This window comes from Budorcas taxicolor, chromosome 15 (assembly GCF_023091745.1).
Source record: "Budorcas taxicolor isolate Tak-1 chromosome 15, Takin1.1, whole genome shotgun sequence".
Lineage (NCBI taxonomy): Eukaryota > Metazoa > Chordata > Mammalia > Artiodactyla > Bovidae > Budorcas > Budorcas taxicolor.
In genome coordinates this window covers 10,442,045-10,465,460 of record NC_068924.1, presented here as the reverse complement: position 1 = coordinate 10,465,460, position 23,416 = coordinate 10,442,045, and positions in this window count along the sequence as shown.

Sequence of the window (23,416 nt, the reverse complement as noted above, 5' to 3'; positions counted from 1 at the left end):
GTTCCAAATAGGAAAAGGAGTACATCAAGGCTGTATATTGTCACCCTCCTTATTGAAATTATATGCAGAGCACATCATGAGAAACGCTGGGCTGGAAGAAACACAAGCTGGAATCTAGATTGTCAGGAGAAATATCAATAAGCTCAGATATGCAGATGACACCACCCTTATGGCAGAAAATGAAGAGGAACTGAAAAGCCTCTTGATGAAAGTGAAAGAGGAGAGTGAAAAAGTCGACTTAAAGCTCAACATTCAGCAAACAAAGATCATGGCATCCGGTCCCATCACTTCATGGGAAGTAGATGGGGAAACAGTGTCAGACTTTATTTTGGGGGGCTTCAAAATCACTGCAGATGGTGACTGCAGCCATGAAATTAAAAGACGCTTACTCCTTGGGAGAAAAGTTATGACCAACCTAGATAGCATATTCAAAAGCAGAGACATTACTTTGCCAACAAAGGTCTGTCTAGTCTAGGCTATAGTTTTTCCAGTGGTCATGTATGGATGTGAGAGTTGGACTGTGAAGAAAGCTGAGTGCTTAAGAATTGATGCTTTTGAACTGTGGTGTTGGGGAAGACTCTTGAGAGTCCCTTGGACTGCAAGGAGATCCAACCAGTCCATTCTGAAGGAGATCAGCCCCAGGATTTCTTTGGAGGGAATGATGCTGAAGCTGAAAATCCAGTACTTTGGCCACCTCATGTGAAGAGTTGACTCATTGGAAAAGACTCTGATGCTGGGAGGGTTTGGGGGCAGGAGGAGAAGGGGACGACAGAGGATGAGATGGCTGAATGGCATCACTGACTCGATGGACGTGAGTCTGCGTGAACTCTGGGAGTTGGTGATGGACAGGGAGGCTTTGTGTGCTGTGATTCATGGGGTCGCAAAGAGTCAGACACGATTGAGCGACTGAACTGAAACTGAACTATTGTTCTTGAGAGAAGCATGAGAAGGTACAAAGCCTTCTGCAGCATTTCTCAGAAAATAATTCATAAAGTTAATCATTGACATTTGTTCAAGGACTTTTACAGAAAAGTGTTCCAATATGAGCACATAGGCTGCAGCTTGAGGCCATGGGAGAATTTGATATCTGAAGTCTATGTGAGAAGAATGTTTATAGCAAAGGAGTTTACTGAATTTAGGGCTTAGAAATAATTAAATCAGTTAGAAGTTAAAGTTTTAAGGAATGTTGTAAAGTTAGCATATTTTACTATAGCTTATAGAAGTTAGGAATTTTAAGAGACACTATAGCTAGAAGTCTTTTTAAGAGATAGTGAGCTCATAATGTTAAGGGCAAACAGGATTTAGGAAGATCAGTAGTAAACTGAGGAATGTAGCATGAGTTTCACTGTAATCACGTTAACTATAGGACCCATTAGAAGAGGTAGATAGTAGATGATAAGGCTGATTCTGTGAGAATCACTGAAGCAGGAATTCTGTTTGAAGAGCAACAATGATTTATGGAGATAATAAATCTGGCAGAGGGGGAACTGAAAATGTCAAACCTCTGGCCTAATGTCTTTGTAAAAGTATAAAAGAGAATCTTAAACTTGGAATAAAGAGGCAGTCCATAGAAAATTGAGAGGCTGCCTCATTCACCGACACCATTCATCCCTTCAGGTTGAATCCATGGCTGCTGGAGTTGAACTCCAGCAAGTGGTGCCAAGAATAGGGGACACTGAAGAGTAAGTAATATGAGATTGTAACGCAGGATGGTTATGATTGTACCTGTGGGTGGCCGGCACCCCTCTGCAATTTAGGCAGGGTGAGGAGAGTACAGAATCAATAAGAATATTGTCTAGAAGAATGGGTTTCTCTGCATCTAAAAACAGACAAATGTTTATTGAAATATTACTTCATATGTTAGCCCATTGAGGTGTTAAACACAGGAAGACTGTCTAAAGTTTTACGTTTGTTTTATACTTTGCATGGGCCAGAAAAGTTTCCTGTAGATGCTTTTGCTCTGTGGAATATGATTAGAAATGTCCTGGACCCCCGTCATGAGGCTGTTAGATAGCCTATGAGGGAGGCTATAGTGGTGGATGGTGGGTCTCCACCTTCTGCACAAATCATGATTTCTGCCATTGATGAAGAAAAGGATGGAGACTGTGCTCTACCTCAGGAGGAAGGAGAGGGCTTACAGGACGCTGTGACTGGTCGCCCTGGTGAGCTCCCTCCCCTTCTATGCAAACCTTTAAAAATTTATCCACCACTTTCTGATTTAAGGTGACCACTGCCATCTCTGCTTGTGCCTCCCAGGGCCCAGGAGTTCCACATTTTGCCTTCAAAGCCTCCCAGAGTACTGCCTAAGGCTGAGAAAGATAAAGAGTTTTTTTTTTTTTTCTTTTTCTTTTTGAAACAAGAAACAATGGAGCTTTTAAAGCAGACGTGTGCACAATATATAGAGCCTGCTCCTTGGAGAAAAACCCCTCAAGGGGGCCTCACCCAGGCTTAAAAAAAAAAGAAAGAAAGAAAGATTAATCATAATGGAAAGGATTCTACAAATAAACAAAAAGGTTTCTCTTGTGGCAAATGGGGCATTTTGCCGGCAGTGTCCTGCCAGTCAGGGCCAACAAGCCATGCCAATACAGACTAATACCACCCCACCCACCCCCCCAAAGGAACTTTGGCCCCCAATGCCAGAAAGCGTATCATTGGGCAAAAGACAGCAGATCTAAATTTCATAAGGATGGGACTACGCTCACCTCTCAAGTACAGGGAGGTAACTTTTCCCAGTTCAGTTCAGTAGCTCAGTCATGTCCGACTCTTTGCAACCCCATGAATCACAGCACGCCAGGCCTCCCTGTCCATCACCAACTCCCGGAGTTCACTCAGACTCACGTCCATCGAGTCGGTGATGCCATCCAGCTATCTCATCCTTGGTCGTCCCCTTTTCCTCCTGCCCCCAATCTCTCCCAGCATCAGAGTTTTTCCAATGAGTCAACTCTTCGCATGAGGTGGCCAAAGTACTAGAACTTCAGCTTTAGCATCATTCCTACCAAGGAAATCCCAGGGTTGATCTCCTTCAGAATGGACTGGTTGGATCTCCTTGCAGTCCCAGGGACTCTCAAGAGTCTTCTCCAACACCACAGTTCAAAAGCATCAATTCTTCGGCGCGCAGCCTTCTTCACAGTCCAACTCTCACATCCATACATGACCACAGGAAAAACCATAGCCTTGACTAGACGGACCTTTGTTGGCAAGGTAATGTCTCTGCTTTTGAATATATTATCTAGGTTGGTCATAACTTTTCTCCCAAGGAGTAAGCGTCTTTTAATTTCATGGTTGCAGTCACCATCTGCAGTGATTTTGGAGCCCCCAAAAATGAAGTCTGACACTGTTTCCACTGTTTCCTCATCTATTTCCCATGAAGTGATGGGACTGGATGCTATAATCTTCATTTGCTGAATGTTGAGCTTTAAGCCAACTCTTTTGCTCTCCTCTTTCACTTTCATCAAGAGACTTTTTAGTTCCTCTTAACTTTCTGCCATAAGGGTGGTGTCATCTGCATATCTGAGCTTATTGATATTTCTCCTGACAATCTAGATTCCAGCTTGTGTTTCTTCCAGTCCAGCGTTTCTCATGATGAACTCTGCATAGAAGTTAAATAAGCAGGGTGACAATAAACAGCCTTGACGCATTCCTTTTCCTATTTGGAACCAGTCTGTTGTTCCATGTCCAGTTCTAACTGTTGCTTCCTGACCTGCATACAGATTTCTCAAGAGGCAGGTTAGGTGGTCTGGTATTCCCATCTCTTTCAGAATTTTCCACAGTTTACTGTAATTTTTCCCAGTTTCAGGGAAATGGGCAGCAGGGGCAGCCCTGGCCCCAGACAACAATAGGGGCAGCCACATTGCACAACTCCTCAGAGCTACCCCAGGTAGCACAGGACTGGACCTCAGTTCCACCACCACAAAAATATTAACCATTGACGTGCCGGTTACTCCGATTCCAACAGGAGTGCCTGGTCCCCTGCCTGAGGGCATTGTAGGACTTGTGCTGGGGCGTAGCTTGCTTTCTTTTCAAGGAATTTTGGTCGTGCCTGCTGTAGTAAATTCTGATTATACTGGGGAAATTAAAGTTTTGGTCTCCCTGCCTACTGAAACTGTGCAATTATTGAAGGTCAAAGAATAGCACAGCTTTTGTATTTACCTTCCTTCACTACCTTTTTCCTTATGGAGGAGGGATATATTATCTCAGATGGGAATGCTTTTATATAGCCCAGATGAAAAGGTTACTAATCAAATGCTGCAAATGAGGTATGATCCTGATAAGGGACTTGGTAAAGATCAGTAGAAAATTGTTTTGCCATTAGAGGTAGTTCTCAACAAGAATAGAGAAGGTCTGGGGTATTCAAATTTATCCTAGAGGCTGTTGCTCTTGCTGCCAACCCTATTACCTGGAAATCTGATGATCCGTTATGGGTGGAGCAAATGCCCTTAACAGCTGAAAGGCTACAGGCAACTGAGGATTTAGTTATGGAACAACTGACAGCCAGCCATATAGAGCCTTCTAATAGCCCCTGGAATACTCCTATTTTCTTTATTAAGAAAAAAAAATCAGGAAAATGGAGATTGTTACAAGATTTGAGAGCTAAAAACGCAACTATGGAAAACATGGGGGCCTTCTAGCCAGGCCTCCCTTCCCTGGTGGCTGTGCCTTTTCAGTATAATGGGATAGTTATAGATCTACAGGATTGTTTCTTTACCATCCCCTGGCTGTCCAGGATTGTGAATGTTTTGCCTTCAGCCTCCCTTCAGCTAATTTTAAACAGCCCTATAAAAGGTTTCAATAGAAAGTTTTGCCTCAGAAAGTGAAAAATAGCCCTACCTTGTGTCAGAAAATTGTAGACCAAGCTGTGCAAAATGTTAGAGGAAACTATGAAGATCTATATTTGATACATTATATGGATGATATTTTGGCAGCTCACAGAGACAGAACCTTGTTATAACAAATTTTATCTGAACTGATTGAGGCCTTGAAAAGCTGGGGTTTAAAAATAGCTCAAGATAAGATACAAGTAAATCCTCCTTTTTCTTATTTAGGGAGGGTATTAAATACCCATACCTCTTTGCAGTCATGCCCCTTTACAGCTGCAGAGAGATTGTTTCGAGAAATTATTAGGGGATATTAATTGGATACGCCCACATTTAAAACTGACTACTGTAGATTTAAAGCTTTGTTTGATTGCTTGAAAAGTGATTCTAATCCCAGTTCTAAGAGAAAGTTGGCTAGTGAGGCAGAGTAGGCTCTTGTTAAAGTGGATGAAGCTTTAAATGATCAATTAAGATTAATATTACCAGAAGATGAGATTTAATTATTCTCGCCGAAGAGCATACAGCTACAGGATGCTTGTGGCAAGAAGGCCCATTGAAATGGCTCCATCTACCAGTGACCCCAAGAAAAATAGTTTTATCTTATCCCAGCTAATTAATTATAAAAGGTATAAAAAGACGTGTGGAACTTTTTGGAAAAGAAGTAGCAAATATAGTGATTCCAGTCAATAAGGATCAACTGCAATTTCTTTTACAAAATAGTGATGATTGACAAATTTCCCTGATAGATTTCAGGGGTCAAATTCTGTTTCATTTGCCCTCAAGCCCCCTATTGCATTTTTGAAAACACATTCAGTAATTTTTTCTGAAGAAATGTTCTATTCAACCTCTGGAAGACGCAATTTTAGTTTTCACAGATGGTTCCTCTAATGGTAAAGCAGTCACAATTATTAATGAAAAATCCCATGTTCAGGTAACTGAAGAGACATCTGCCCAGAGGGCTGAGTTACGAGCAGTTATTTGGGCTTTCCAACATTTAAGAGACCACACCTTCAATCTTCTGACTGACTCCCAATATATTGTAGGGTTGTTTCCTCATATTGAGACTGCTAATATTCCAGAAAATAAAACTACCATCTTCTCCTTGTTATCTGATTTACAAAAGGAGATTAAACATAGAGATAAGAAATATTTTGTGGGACATATTAGAGCCCATTCCAGCTGGCCCAGCCCTTTGCATGAAGGAAATACTTTGGCAGATGCATTAACTAAAGCAATTGCTTTAAACTTACATAAAAAGATTGACAAGGCCAAAAATTTTCACAAAATTCATCATCAAAATGAAGCTGGTTTAAGGTGTGAATTTCATATCCCTAGGGAAGCAGCTAGACAAATTTAAGTTATGTCCAAATTGCCCAACATTTAATCCATCTCCACCATTAGGAGTAAATCCCTGAGGCCTTAGGCCTAATGCTCTCTGGCAAATGGACGTAACTCATATCCCGGCCTTTGGAAAACTATCTTTTGTGCATGTTACCGTGGATACCTTTTCTCATGCTATTATAGCCTCTGCTAGATGAGGTGAAGCAACAAAAGATGTAATTCAGCACTTGTTTCAATGCTTTTCCCAAATAGGACTCCCCAAACAGATAAAAACAGATAATGCCCCAGTTTATACCTCTGCTACTTTTGAGAGATTTTGTCAACAATTTTCTATAGTGCATTCAACAGGAATACCTTATAATCCCCAAGGCCAAGCCATAGTGGAAAGAGCACACCATACTTTAAAAAGTCAGATAGCTAAATTAAGACAGGGAGAATTTAAATATTCCTCTCCTCATCATGTTTTACACCATGCTTTGTTTGTAATTAATCATTTAAACGTGGACACACAGGGGCAGACTGCAATGATGAGACACTGGACTCCTGAAGGGGCTACAACTCGGCCTCTGGTTAAGTGAAAAGACCTCCTTACCATAGAGTGGAAAGGGCCAGATATACTGCTAACTTGTGGGAGAGGGTATGCTTGTGTGTTTCCACAGGATTCCACTTCTCCTGTTTGGACCCCTGAGGTTACTAAAATCCCTGAAGTCCTGGAGCCCAAGACAGAGAAAAGAGGGGGAGACCAGAAGCTCATCGAGTCCAGACCTGAGGGAGCCAAGGAAACACCAAAGGGCGAGTGACCCTTCACTTGAGGCTTCACTGCTAGTATATAGCTTCAGGCACCTGGCGCTTCAGGAGAGACATGCTGATCGAGTTTAAAAGTACTCTGCCCCACCTCATCACCATCATCGTACTTAAACAACTACCTCCAAAACGGTACCAATGTGGGGCCAGCTAAAACATCTAGCTCAGTTGGCTGAAGAATTAATAGAAAGGGGAAGATATGAGGCCATTTCTTTGGTAATGTTTGTGGCTATGCTTGCTGTGTTGGGTTGTCAGCCGAGGCCCTCCAGCGCAGAAAAAGTTCATTGAGTCTATTTGCCTAATCCACCTTCTTTCCAGCCTGTTGATTGGATGAATGAGCCCATTCATGTTTATGTTAATGATACTCTTCTTTTGGGTGGGGCTTCCATCTATCCTAATAATGTTAAAACAGTGGTCAGCACTCCCTTCAATTTTTCAGGCCTGTCCATTTATTCACCTATTTGCTTTGCCATACCTTCCTCTCTACAAGAAGCAGCTCCAGTTTTGAATGGATGCTTTAGTACTTCCTTGAAAGGCATGCTTACTGATTCTCCGAGAAGCGATGGCAAGAGAGACTATTGGTCTTTACAGCTACTGATGCCAGGGGCGCAAGAAAGATTATTTGATGCCTTAAAAAAGGCAGCCCCTCATTTAAAGGACTATCCGAGCTGTGCACTCCTCACTTTGGACTCTGATGAACAAGGACTACAGGCCTGGGAAAGCATAAGCAAAATTTCTGGCTTTCCTCACTGGAAAGAATGTATGTACGCCATAAAGTTATCTATTCCCATTGCTGCCACCAGACATTTTCTGACCGACTGGGGGTGCCCCTATTTTTCGAATCCACAATAGGGCTTGATTTATGTGGAGCCTTATAGGTCCACATGGAATAATTAATTTTCCTTATGCCTTTAGTAGTTACTAAGTGGCATGCCAACGGATGGGTTTCTCCTTTAGTGAGCTTTGAGGGAACGGGTTCCATGCAGCCTGAGTTATGGAAAGCATTAGCTGCTATAGCACCTGTGATTTTACATAGACCTTTAAATGAACAAAGATATATTATACAGGCCTGCGTACACTCTCCCTATGCTTTTTGTTGGCCAGAAATCAGAGTGATTTGGAAGTTTCTGAAGTAGAAACTGTTTACAATGTTATATGTGTGAATTGTTTTATATCAATTCTGCTGATGGGAATGATTATAATAATTATAAGGCTGTGATGATTGTAAAGCAACCACCATATTTGATGGTTCCTGTAAAATTAGAGGGACAATGGTTCGATAATTATGCACTGAAAGTCTTATATGAACTTAATGGCTTAATTTCTCAACCTAAGAGATTCATTGCAGCTCTGGTTGTGGGAATAACTGCCTTGATTGCCATAACTGCATCAGTTATGGTTTCTGCTATTGTCCTGTCAAAAGAAGTGCATACGGCCTTGTTTGTCGATCAGCTGTCCAAAAATATCTCCGTAGCTCTTACTATGTAGGAAATTATAGATAAGAAAATAGAAAATAAGGTCAAATGCTTTAGAAGAAGCAGTTCTGCTTATGGGACAAGAAACTACAAATTTAAAAACTAAATTGTCTTTAAGGTGCCATGCTGAATTTAAATGGATGTGCGTTACCCTCTACAAGTGAATGAGTCCATGCACTCTTGGGAACACAGTAGAAATCATATATTAGGCATCTGGAATCATTCAGGTTTTAGTATTGATATTTCTAAGTTACATCAGGATATTCAGAATATGAAGCAGGCAGAGTCTGACTTTTCCTCTCAATGGATTTCTAATTCCCTCTTTGAAAATCTGAAGAGGTATCTTATCCATGGATCCTTTTCTACGATAATGATTAATGCAGCCATGTGCTTATGCCTGTTAGTTCTGATTTGTGTGATGGACCCGTGCCTTTTCAGACTACTCAGTCAAAATGTTTCTGCTCTAACTAATGAGTTTCATACCTATGCTCTAAAAAATAAGAAAGGGGGAAATGTCGGGAGCCGTGTTAGGCATTACTGACAAAATGGAGGCACGGTCCCCAGCCCCTTCTCCTCATCCCGCAGGCACGGATCCCAGGATCAAGGAGTTAGGCCTTGTAATTCTAACTTGTCTTTTCCTCTCCTGGGCTGAGATGACTGAAAAGGAATATTAAGGTTCTTATTGTTCTTGAGAGGAGCATGAGAAGGCACAAAGCCTTCTGCAGCATTGCTCAGAAAATAATTCATAAAGTTAATCATGGACATTTGTTCAAGGACTATTATAAAAAAGTTTTCCAGGATGAGCACATAGGCTGCAGCTTCAGGCCATGGGAGAGATTGATATCTGAAGCCTATTTGTGAGGAGAATGTTTATGGCAAAGGAGTTTACTGAATTTAGGGCTTAGAAATAATTAAAACAGTTAGAAGTTAAAGAGTCAAGGAATGTTGTAAAGTTAGCATATTTTACTATAGTTTATAGAAGTTAGGAATTTTTAAAGACACTATAGCTAGAAGCCTTTTTAAGAGATGGTGAGCTCAGGATGTTAGAGGCAAACAGGATTTAGGAAGATAAGTAGTAAACTGAGGAATGCAGCATGTATTACACTGTAACTACAAGTTAACTATAGGACACATTAGAAGAGGTAAATAATAGATGATAAGGCTGATTCCGAGAGAATCACTGAAGCAGGAATTCTGTTTGAAGAGCAACAATGATTTATGGAGATAATAAATCTGGGAGAGGGGGAACTGAAAATGTCAAACCTCTGGCCTAATGTCTTTGTAAAAGTATAAAAGAGAATCTTAAACTTGGAATAAAGAGGCAGGCCAAAAGAAAAATGAGAGGCTGTCTCATTGCCAACACCGTTCACCTCTTCAGATTGAATCCCTGGCTGCTGGAGTTGGACTCCAGCAGAAGAGAAGACTCTATGCAGAAATATCACCATGTATTTACATTGAAATCAGATTGATTATATCCTTTGCGTCCAAAGATGGAGAAGCTCTATACAGTTGGCAAAAATAAGACTGGGAGCTCTCTTTGGCTCAGATCATGAACTCCTCACTGCCAAATTCACACTTGGTACGGACCTAACAGAAGCAGAAGATATTAAGAAGAGGTGGCAAGAATACACAGAAGAACTGTACAAAAAAGATCTTCACAACACGGATAATCACAATGGTGTGATCACTCATCTAGAGCCACACATCCTGCAATGTGAAGTCAAGTGGGCCTTATAAAGCATCACTACGAACAAAGCTAGTGGAGGTGATGGAATTCCAGCAGAGCTATTTCAAATCCTGAAAGATGATGCTATGAAAGTGCTGCGCTCAATATGCCAACAAATTTGGAAAACTTAGCAGTGGCCACAGGACAGAAAAAGGTCAGTTTTCATTCCAATCCCAAAGAAAGACAATGCCAAAGAATGCTCAAACTACCGCACAACTGCACTCATCTCACATGCTAGTAAAGTAATGCTCACAATTCTCCAAGCCAGGCTTGAGCAATACGTGAACCGTGAACTCCCTGATGTTCAAGCTGGTTTTAGAAAAGGCAGAGGAACCAGAGATCAAATTGCCAACATCCGCTGGATCATGGAAAAAGCAAGAGAGTTCCAGAAAAACATCTATTTCTGTTTTATTGACTATGCCAAAGCCTTTGACTGTGTGGATCACAATAAACTGTGGAAAATTCTGAAAGAGATGGGAATACCAGACCACTTGACCTGCCTCTTGAGAAATCTGTATGCAGGCCAGGAAGCAACAGTTAGAACTGGACATGGAACAACAGACTGGTTCCAAATAGGAAAAGGAGTGCATCAAGGCTGTATATTGTCACCCTGCTTATTTAGCTTCTATGCAGAGTACATCATGAGAAACGCTGAATTGGAAGAAACACAAGCTGGAATCTAGATTGTCAGGGGAAATATCAATAAGCTCAGATATGCAGATGACACCACCCTTATGGCAGAAAGTGAAGAGGAACTAAAAAGTCTCTTGAAGAAAGTGAGAGAGGAGAGTGAAAAAGTTGGCTTAAAGCTCAACATTCAGAAAACGAAGATCATGGCATCCGGTCTCATCACTTCATGGGAAATAGATGAGGAAACAGTGGAAACAGTGTCAGACTTTATTTTTTTGGGCTCCAAAATCACTGCAGATGGTGACTGCAGCCATGAAATTAAAAGACGCTTACTCCTTTGGAGAAAAGTTATGACCAACCTAGATAGTATATTCAAAAGCAGAGACATTACTTTGCTGACTAAGATCCGTCTAGTCAAGGCTATGGTTTTCCCTCTGGTCATGTATGAATGTGAGAGTTGGACTGTGAAGAAAGCTGAGCACCGAAGAATTGATGCTTTTGAACTGTGGTGTTGGAGAAGACTCTTGAGAGTCCCTTGGACTGCAAGGAGATCCAACCAGTCCACTCTGAAGGAGATCAACCCTGGGATTTCTTTGGAAGGAATGATGCTAAAGCTGAAACTCCAATACTTTGGGCACCTCATGCGAAGAGTTGACTCATTGGAAAAGGCTTTGATGCTGGGAGGGATTGGGGGCAGGAGAAAAAGGGGACGACCGAGGATGAGATGGCTTAATGGCATCGCTGACTTGATGGACGCGAGTCTGAGTGAACTCCGGGAGTTGGTGATGGACAGGGAGGCCTGGTGTGCTGCGCTTCATGTGGTAGGAAAGAGTCAGACAAGACTGAGCGACTGAACTGAACCGAAATGAACTGAGGAAAAACCAGTAGACCACTCATATATAGCCAAAATCAAGTCCCTTATGATTACACAGTGGAAGTGAACAATTGATTTAAGGGATCAAATCTGATAGACAGAGTGCCTGATTAACTATAAACGGAGTTTCTTGACATTGTACAGGAGACGGGAATCAAGACCATCTCCAAGAAAAAGAAATGCAAAAAAAATCAAAATGGTTGTCTGAGGAGGCCTTACAAGTAGCTGTGAAAAAAAAAAAAAAGTGAAAAACAAAAGAGAAAAGGAAAGATATAACATTTGAATGCAAAGTTCCAAACAATAGCAAGCAGAGATAAGAAACCCTTCCTCGGTGATCAGTGCAAGAAATAGAGGAAAACAACAGAATGGCAAATACTAGAGATCTCTTAAAGAAAATTAGAGATACCAAGGGAAAATTTCATGAATGATGGGCTCGATAAAGGACAGAAATGGTATGGACATAACAGAAGCAGAAGATATTAAAAAGAGGTGGCAAGAATACACAGAAGAACTATTCAAAGCATATCTTCATGACCTAGATAATTACGATGGTGTGATCACTCATCTAGAGCCAGACATCATGGAATGTAGTCAAGTGTGCTTTATGAAGCATCAATATTGATAAAGCTAGTGGAGGTGATGGAATTCCAGTTGACCTATTTCAAATTCTAAAAAATAATGCTTTGAAGTAGCTACACTCAATAGGCCAGCAATTTTGGAAAACTCAGCAGTGGCTACAGGACTTGAAAAAATCAGTTTTTATTCCAATCCCAAAGAGAGGCAATGCCAAAGAATGCTAAAGCTACTGCAAAATTGCACTCATCTCACACACTAGTAAAACAATACTCAAAATTCTCCAAGACAAGCTTCAACAGTATGTGAACCCTGCTATTGCAGATGTTCAAGCTGGATTTAGAAAAGGCAGTGGAGCAGAGATCAAATTGCCAAAATCCACTGGATCATCAAAAAAGCAAGAGAGTCCCAGAGAAACATGTATTTCTGCTTTATTGAGTATGCCAAAAAGTTTGACTGTGTGGATCACAATAAACTGTGGAAAATCCTGAAAGAAATGGGAATACCAGGCCACCTGACCTGCCTCTTGAGAAATCTGTATGCAAGCCAGGAAGCAACAGTTAGAACTGGACATGGAATAACAGACTGGTTCCAAATAGGAAAAGGAGAACGTCAAGGCTGTATATTGTCACCCCACTTATTTAACTTATATGCACAATACATCATGAGAAATACTTGACTGGATGAAGCACAAGCTGGAATCAAGATTGTCGGGAGAAATATCAATAAGCTCAGATATGCAGATGACACCACCCTTATGGCAGAAAGTGAAGAGGAACTAAAAAGCCTCTTGATGAAAGTGAAAGAGGAGAGTGGAAAAGTTGGCTTAAAGTTCAACATTCAGAAAACAAAGATCATGGCATCTGGCCCCATCATTTCATGGCAAATAGATGGGGAAACAGTGGAAACAGTGTCAGACTTTATTTTTTGGGGCTCCAAAATCACTGCAGATGTTGACTGCAGCCATGAAATTAAAAGATGCTTACTCCTTGGGAGAAAAGTTATGACCAACCTAGACAGCATATTAAAAAGCAGAGACATTTGTTTGTCAACAAATGTCCGTCTAGTCAAAGCTATGGTTTTTCCAGTAGTCATGTATGGATGTGAGAATTGGACTGCAAAGAAAGCTGAGCACCGAAGAATTGATGCTTTTGAACTGTGGTGTTGGAGAAGACTCTTGAGAGTCCCTTGGACTGCAGGGAGATCCAACCAGTCCATCCTAAAGGGAATCAGTCCTGAATATTCATTAGAAGGACTAATGATGAAGCTGAAACTCCAATACTTTGGCCACCTGATGTGAAGAACTGACTCATTTGAAAAGACCTGATGGTGGAAAAGATTGAACGTGGGAGGAGAAGGGCTGAAAGAGGATGAGATTATTGGATGGCATCACCAACTCAGTGGGCACGAGTTTGAGTAGTCTCAGGGAGCTGGTGATGGACAAGGAGTCTTGGGTTCACAAAGAGTCAAACATGGCTGAGTGATTGAACTGAACTGAAGACTTATGTATGGAATCTAGAAAGATGATACTGTTGAAATTATTTTCATGGTACCAATGGATACCCAGACATTGAGTACAGACTATGGATATGTTGGGATGCAGGAGGAAGGAAGCAGAATGTGGGATGTATGGAAAGAGAAACATGGAAACTTATATCACCACATGTAAAATAGATAGCCAATGGGTTTGCTGTATGACTCAGGGCACTGAATCCAGGGCTCTGTAACAACCTAAAGGGGTGGAATGGGGAGGGAGGTGAGAGGGAGTTTCAAGAGGGAGGGGACATATGTATACCTATGGCTGATTCATGTTGATGTTTGGCAGAAACCAACAAAATTCTGTAAAGAAATTATTCTTCAATTTAAAAAAAAAGTATTTTTTAATAGCCATTTTTGGAAAAACTTTTAAAAGTGAAAAAATTAAATCAAGTGTTCAAAAGAGTTTTACAGATGATAACAACTGCTTACATATAAAGTTGAATCAACATAAAATTCTGTAATAACTAAAATGTGAATTTAGTAAAGTCAGAAAATATGATTAACTAAAAAGCAATTGTACTTTTACATAATAGCATCAAACAATTAAAATATTTTGCCAATTTCTCAGATTGAACTTCTTGGCTTATTTTTTGGGATAGGGACATGAGACTTGTTCTAGTAAAAGGAGTTGGGAATAAAAGAAATATGTGTCATGTTCTGATGAAAACATTAACAACCAGTTCAAGACACTCTGACACTATCCTCTAATAAAAATTTGTTGTCTAAGTTATAGGAATCATGTAAAAAAGAGATTGTACTAGAATTCTATGAACATGTAAAATGAATAAGAAATGAAATCTTTTGTTTTTAGTTACTGAAATTGACATAGAAATTGTCGTCTAGAAGTCTGGTACTATTGTAATTACAAACCTCAAACATAAGATGTTAACTTAGGAGCCAGGAGACAAAGAAACTTACATTTAGTCCATAATATGCAATGGAAACACTAGATAACACATGAAAATATACGAAAAATATTCAACATCACTATTTATAAAAGCAAATCTATAACAAACCAGTAAGGAAAAATCTATTTTCTACAAAATTTGACAAGTTTCTAGTTTTTTTCAGGCATTCTTGAAGGTGAAAATGAAGTCGCTCAGTCGTGTCTGATTGTATGTGACCCTAAGGACTGTAGCCTGCCTGGCTCCTCCATCCATCGGATTTTCCAGGCAAGAATACTGGAGTGGTTGCCATTCTTCTCCAGGGAATCTTCTTGACCCAGATATAAAACTCAGGTCTCCTGTTTCGTGGGCCGACTCTTTAACCTCTGAGCCACTGGGCAATCAAGCATTCTTATGCTGTCATTTGGAATGTACATTAATATGTGTGTTTGCCTGCATGAAGGCTAAATCGTTTCAGTCACATCCAATTCTTTGCGATTTATAGACGGTAGACTGCCAGACTCCTCTGTCCATGCTATTCTCCAGGCAAGAATACTGGGATGGATTGCCATGCCCACCTCCAGGGGACTTTCCCAACCAGGTGATCGAACCTGCATCTCTTATGTCTCCTGCATTGGCAGGCTGGTTATTTACCACTTGTGCCAAATATAACCTCCTGCAAAACAATCTGGCAATATGAATATTTCAGCAACATGAATGTTAACATTTTATATGTTTGTTTGTTTAAATTATTCATGCAGTGTCTACTTCTAAGGATACGAATACAATAGTATCAAGGCATGCAAAAAACCATTTATGTAAAGTGAAATATTACTGTATATTTTGTAATTCCCCAAATTTAAGCCAAATATTCAATATATTTTGCATAAAAATAATAACAGATAATATTTAACATTAAATGTACAGAGATACTTAATGGCATTGCAAAGTATACTGGTATCATATTAAGAGACAAGTCACAAACTTGTGTGTCCTGTGAGAAATCCACCAAATAAAAATTAGTGAGTGAAATAACCAGATAAATGTTAAACAGTAAAATAACCACTTCATGAATAGTATTTCTCTCTTTGATGGTGCCATCATACTTTTCTGTAATTTTCTTTTTGAATAAAACTGTGTTTTTTTTTTCTTTTTATAAATAAGAATAGATCGCTTTTCATAGAAGAACTTAAATACAAATTTAAATTTGGGGGAACTTCCTTGGTGGTCCAGTGGTTAGGACTATGCACTCTCACTATGAAAGGCCCAGGTTCAGTCCCTGATCAGGGAACTAAGACTCCATGAATCTAGGTGCCACCAAAAAAATAAATAAATAAACTTTGGATTCTTCATTTGACCCTATTACATGTATAAGTATAATAAAGATTTGTAAGGGCATGAAGACTGTGTGCAAATATCCATCTAAAAATTTTGTCCTGTATGTAACATGATGCAGCACATGTCTTGCTTAAAAGCACTTCTTATTTGTTAAGTCCCAAATAACTCATTTTAAATCCCTCATACCTAATACCACATTCTGATATGATAGTAATTCTACTTTTAACATATAACTTCCCCTTTTTATTTTCTCAGCAATCATCTTTCTGTGGCTGTAAAATCTCGGGGGTCCCTTAAACAGTAGGCAGCAAATCTGTAGGCTCTTCAACAGTGGATAAAATTAAAGATATTCTAGTTTACATTTAGGGACATTGAAATTATATTTTCCTTCTTTGAATAATTATCTCAAAAAGAAAACAAATTACTTAAGCAAGAAACTTTTAAGCCATGTATTTTCCAATTCTATGTATATAGGTTGCACAATATTTTTGTGATTCAGCTCATCTGAGACAAAATTCTCATCATATGAAAATAAATTCTAACAATAAAAGTCAAAATATCCAGGAAAACATGTAATTTTTTACTGTTAGTCAAAATTTTGATACAGTGCACACTTTTGGATTAATTATATTTATAAATTCTAAGGCTATATTTTTGGGTATTGACACAAATTTGAAAGTATGTGACACTTTTATATTATTGATACATATGAAGGCTGATTAATAATGTCAGTTTGAAAATAAAATAATTGTGATATTTTTCTCCTAGATTCTTGAACAAACTCAGAAAACTAATGAATAAAATCTATCCTTTCAAATAACAGACCTTAGTTAAATATGCACACATTAGAATGCACATAGGCCTTCATGCAAGCACATGCATGCAAAGCCCATAACTAGTGTAAAGTGAAAGAGAGAAAGGATAGAAAAGCATGGATGGAAGTTTCAATGGGCATTATGCAAGAAAATGTTGGAGTATAGCTTCAGAATAATTTTTACCAACTGAAAATTTTCATGGTAATTAAACCTTTCTACCCATGAAACTTGGCAGTTTCTTATGCTTCAATGGACAAGATGGGTTTATGGTAATTTTCTTTAATAAAATACACTTTAATCTAATGTTCTGACCTTGGCCAAGTTACTGAAGAATATAAACATCAGTTTTCTCACTTATAATATTGACTTTGTGTACATATTTTTGTCCTCTAATAGTCAGCTCCTCCTCTGAGTTACCCTTCTACTTTCATGACTAATTTATTCCTTCTGGACAGTGTGCATTTTACATCTTTCTTTTGGAAATCCTTTGTTTTAATTTCTATGTGTAGTCCTATGCCAGTGTGTCATTTTCATTTTGACCATTACTTATCTCTGTTGTTAACAACTCATCATCATCTTTTTCCGTACTCTTAAATCTACACCGTCGGTCCTGAGGCTCTGGCTTTGATTCTTTTTGTCTTTTGCATACTGTCCTCCCTAAGCTTCACTCATTTCCTAAGGTTTTAAAGGATTATAACTTTAGGTTCATGCTTCCTGTTTCTTACCAATTATTTATTGTAAGAGTATTGTGTGAAATAATAGAAAATATGTATATATTGGTCTCTTTTCTGAGTACCTGGCACAGATTTCCTAAAACTCTACAAGAGTAGAGAACACGTATTTCCTTCATCTCCTGCATGGCAGGTAGATTCTTTACTGCTGAGTCATCTGCACATCTTCTTTATCCATTCCTCTTTTGATTGACATTGGGAATTCTCAGGTGGCTCAGTGGTAAAGAATTTGCCTTCCAGTGCAGGAGCTTTAGGTGACATGAGTTCCATCCATGTGTCGAGAGGATCCCCTCGAGGAGAAAATGGCAATCCACTCCAGTATTCTTTCCTGGAGAATCCCATGGGCTGAGGAACTTGACAGTCTACAGTCCATGGGGTCACAAAGAGTTGGACACAACTAAGCATGCATGCATGTTCAATTGACATTTAGGTTGCTCCCATGTCTTCGCTATTGCAAACAGTGCTGCAATGAGCAGCACTGGGTTCATATATCATTTCAGACCATGTTTTTCTTTGAATATCTACCCAGGAGTAGGATTGCTGGTGGAAGCTCTGTTTCTAGTTTTTAGGAAAACTTCATTCTGTGCTACATAGTGGATTACCAACTTACATTCCCACCAATAGAGTAGGAGTGTACCTTTCTCTCCATAGCCTCTCCAGAATTTGTTTTTTATAGATTTTTTTATGCTAGCCATTTTGAAATTTTGAAGTGAAATCTCATTGCAGTTTTGATTTGCCTTTCTCTGGAGAAGGAAATGGCAACCCACCCTAGTACTCTTGCCTAGAAAAATTCCATGGATGGAGGAAACTGGTGGGCTACAATCCATGGAGTTGCAGAGTCGGACATGACTGAGTGACTTCACTTTACTCACTTTAAGATTTAGAGACGGCAAATGTCTTGTCATTTGCCTGTTGGCCATCTGTTTGTCTTCTTTGTAGAAATGTCTAAGTAGGTCTTCTGCCTAGTTTTTGATTGAGTTGTTTATTTTGATGATACTGAATCACATTAAGTGTTTGAAAATTTTCGAGTCTAACCCTTTGCCAGTCATATCATTTGCAAATACTTTCTCCCAATCTATGGGTTGTCTTTTCATTTGTTTATGGTTTACTTTGTGTGAAAAATGTTTGAGTATAATTAGGTTCTATTTGTTTATTTTTGTTTTTATTTCCATTACTCTGGGGGATGGATCAAAGAAGAAATTGCTGTGATTTATGGCAGAGAGTGTTCTACCTATGATTTTCTCTAAGAGTTTCATCGTGTCTGGTCCCATATTTAGGTCTTTATTCCATTTTGAGCTTATTTTTTGTCTGGCATTAAAGAATGGCCTAATTATTTTATTTTCTTACAAATAGCTGTCCAGTTTTCCAAGCATCATTTATTGTAGAGACTTTCTTTCTACCATTGTATAATTTTATCTCCTTCATTTTAGATTAATGGACCCTAAGAGCATGGGTTTATGTCAGGACTTTCTATCATGTTCTGTTGAGCTGTATCTCTAATTTTGTGCCAGCTCCATACTCTTTTGATGTCTATAACTTTGTAGTATTTTCTGTCTCAAAATTGCTTTGGCTATTTGGGGTCATTTGTGTATCCATACAATTTCAAGATTTTTTGTGTTCTAGTTCTGTGGAAAATGCCATTGGTAAATTAGGGATTTCGTTGAATCTTTGGATTGCCTTGAGCAATATCTTACAATATTGATTCTTCCAATCCCATAACATGGCATATCTTTCCACTTGTTTGTATAGTATTTAACTTCTTTCATCAATGTTTCATACTTTTCTCAGTACAAGTCCTTTGTCTCACTAGATATTTGTGAGACAAGTAGATTACTTGTTCCAAGTATTCTACCTTTCTAGTGAAATGCTAAATGTGATTGTTTCTTGAATTTCTGTTTCTGGTCTTCCATTCCTAGTGATTTAAGAGATTTCTGTGTATTAATTTTGTGTTCTGTGATTTTGCTAAATTCATCAATTAACTCTAGTAGTTTCTCAGTGGCATATTTATGACTTTCTATGCGTAATGTCATGCCATTTGCAAGGGAGTGACAATTTTACTTCTTCTTTTCCAATTTGAGTTCCTTTTACTTATCTATATATGTATCTTACTACTATAGTTAGGACTCTCAAAACTATGTTGAATATAAGTGGTGAGAGTGGACGTCTTTGTCTTATTCTTGATCTTAGCGGAAATGCTTTCAGTTTTTCAATGTTGAATGTGATGTTAGCTATGGGTTTGTCATATATGGCTTTTACTATGTTGACCTGTGTTCCCTCTATGCCTACTTTCTGGAGAGTCTTTTATCATAAATTGGTGCTGAATTTTGTCACAAGTCTTTTCTGCATCTGTTGAGATGATCATATCATTTTTATTCTTCAATTTTTTGATGTGGTCCACCACACTGATATATTTACAGATATTGAAAAATCCTTGCATCCGTGGGATAAATTCCACTTGATCATGATGTATGTTCCTGTTAATGCGTTGCTGGATTTGGATTGCTAATATTTTGTTGAGGATTTTTGTGTATATGTTCACCAGTGATATTTGCCTGCAATTGTTAATCAACTATGTGCATGCATTCTAAGTCGCTTTAGCTGTGTCCAACTCTTTGTAACCCCATAGATTGTAGTGTGTTCCTCTGTCCATGAGAGACTCCAGGCAAGAATACTGGTGTGGGTTGCCATGCCTTTCTCCAAAGGGCATGCCCTTCTCTTGACCCATGGGTTGAACCCACATCTCCTATGTCTCCTGCATTGGCAAGCAGGTTCTTTACCACAAAAGTCACCTAGGAAGCCCCTAATTGATTTTAACCCAATATAAAATAAAACATTAAAAATTGAAAAAAATGAAATGTTTCTCAGAAAATCTAAGGAAATTTAAATAAAGCAAAATGAAGACAGTTTGTTTTTCTCATATAGCAGTATTTTATTCCTAGATGGAAAAAAGAAGTATATAATGTTTTAAACCTACAGACATTCATATATTTCCATTCAGAGATTTGAACACAATAAGTATAAATCTTATCAACCAATATCTCTAACACCAAACTACTCCCTGGAGAGCAATTTCTTGAGGTAAAAAGCTTTTTTTTTGGAGGGGAGTTTATTTTACATATAGAAAAATAAACGGGAGATTTATTAAGGCTTTGAGGTCCAAAAACTGAAACATAAGAACTTGAGTATTCTGTTCACAATGATGCTGGACTGTCTTTGATGAGTTTATTCTTCTTATGTATTTATCACATTCTGCAAACATTTTGGTTACAAGGAAATTAGATATGACATTGAGGTTTCTATGCCAAAGATGTCTTTCCTTTATGTTAAGTTTTTCAAAATATTTTTGACATTTGTGAATAATTTTTCTATTTTATTTTCTTTACTTTCATATGAATAAAGCTTAGACTTCTGCCTTTCAAAGAGTGCACAATATCTGTAAAGGACAATACTGTTAATAAATTAACAGAAAAATTATCTCTTAACTAAGCCTAATCTAGTTAGCAGTGCTATCAATTAGGGAAACACAATGGTTAGAAAGATCAATAAAATTCCTATTTGCTGGTATAAATTCAGTGTTCTTCAAACCTAACAAAAATGTCCTGCCAGTACCTTTTTCCTTCCATTGGAATATAAAATTCATTCAAAATAATGAGGAAGAAAACTGTTTTAATAAAGCAATTCCAAAAGAACATAGCAAATATATATTGTGTTTATTTGATATTCAGTCAAACTTAGGGAATATTTCTACTCCCCAATCTTCTGTTTAATTCCCCCCTGACCCTCACCTGCACTATACTATATATTTCATTTCATACTCAGTTAAATAAATAAGTCAAATGCTCTTAGCCCATGAATTCCTTAGCTATTCCTTGTTGCCAGTAAATCTTACCTTTTATTGTCACTTGTCAGATCAAGGCCATAAGCCGGAACTGGAAAACATGGTTCTGCTCTTTTTCAGGATCATCAGTAATTTTTTACCCTATGGTTATATATAAATTATTAAGATAGCTGTTGCTTAAAATCTCAAATATCATATTGCAAAGATTTGGAAGGACCCAACTTCCTATAGAGCAAATACAGATTGTTTCCAACCTCTCAAGTGAACACCAATGAGAGTAAACATAAACACCCGATGCAAAATGGGAAGCTGTCATCATAATTTAAGGATAAAATAGAAGAAAAGTACAATATACACCTGGCACCATACAGATGAAGGCCAATCCAGATCAATTGCCTTTGACTCGGTGCTGAAGAGGCGTCATGAGTATTTATGAGAGCTGTATCGTATCTGTAAACTTTCTACAGACTCACAGGGTCAGAGAGATGCAGAAATCTCTGATAAAATGTGCAGTATTGTATTTCACATTGCAAATAGGTAGCAATTTTTAATATGTGATCTTAAACCACTATTTTAGGATTAGCTTCTATTAATTTTAAGTATTTTTTGTCTTAATATAAGCTCACAATTTGATGTTTGCCTATATATATTACCAAATATTCTCTTTTCACCCTCATTCTTTTCTCTGTTTTATTTTTCATCAAATATGAAATGTTACTTTAGTGCCATCGTGCATTGAATCCAGGTATCAGGAAGAGAATTATCAAATTCTTTATTATTTCTTCAAGTAACATATTGATATAATACATTGCATTACCTTAAATATCAATTATGTAAAGGAGGAAATTCCTTAGTGGTCCAGGGGTTAAGTGTCTGCACTCCCATTTAAAGGAGCATGGGTTCTATCCCTAGTCAGACAACTAACATCCCACAAGCTGTGTGGAGGGACAAAATATATGTGAACAATAGCAAAATATATCTTCTCCAAATTTTATGTGATATATACTTCATAAACAACTGTGTTGAATTAATCACACAAAGAAAGATTGAGTGTTCTCTAGTACAGGTTAAAAGGGACTCAAAGTCTTTTCTCTCTTGGTTATTAGAGATCTGATCATACACAGTTCAACCAGATTGAAGATATTTTAGTTGTTAACTAATGAAATACAGAACTCAAGGGAATAAATAAGTACCAATATGATCCAAGAATTATTGAATATTTATAGATGTTCTTCTAAATGTAATAAATGAATTAACTCACTTTCCTACATCAAATCTAAGAGGTATATGTTATAATTTCATCTCTATTGAAGAAAGAAGAATAAGATACATGGACATTAAGTAGCTTTCAGAATGACAGAGGAAGTAGTGGTAGAGTGGGATATAAGGTCAGGCAGCATTAATGTCCCTGGTGGCTTAGATGGTAAAGAATCCATCTGCAATGTAGGAGACCCAGGTTCAATACCTGAGTTAGGAAGAACCCCTGGAGAAAAGGAATGGCAACTGATACCAGTACCATTGCCTGGAGAATTCCATGGACAAAGAAGTTGGCAGTTTACAGTCCATGGGGTCACAAATAGTCAGACACAACTGAGCAACAAATACACACAGCATAGTTTTAGCGAGCATCTTTCTGGTGAGATATTTTGCCCTTATTCAAAAGAAGCTCAAACAGTTTCCCAAGACATATATACATCCAAGAGCCTTATACATTTGTTGTAGACCGAATATGTGTCCCCCACAAATTCACATGTTGAAGTTCTAGCCCCTAGAACCTCAGAATGTAACTGGAATAGAGACAGGCCTTTGAGCAGATAATTAAGGTAAAATGAGATCATTTGGGTTCGACCTAATTCAATGTGAGTGAGATACCAGCTGAAGGTATGCACAGAGAAAATGCCATGGAGGGGACCCAGCAAGAAGACTGCATTCTGCAATTCAGGGAGAGAGGCCTCAGAACAAATCAAATCTACTGACACCTTGTTCTTGGACTTCTATACTCCAGATCTATGGAAAGATAAAATTCTGGGTTTT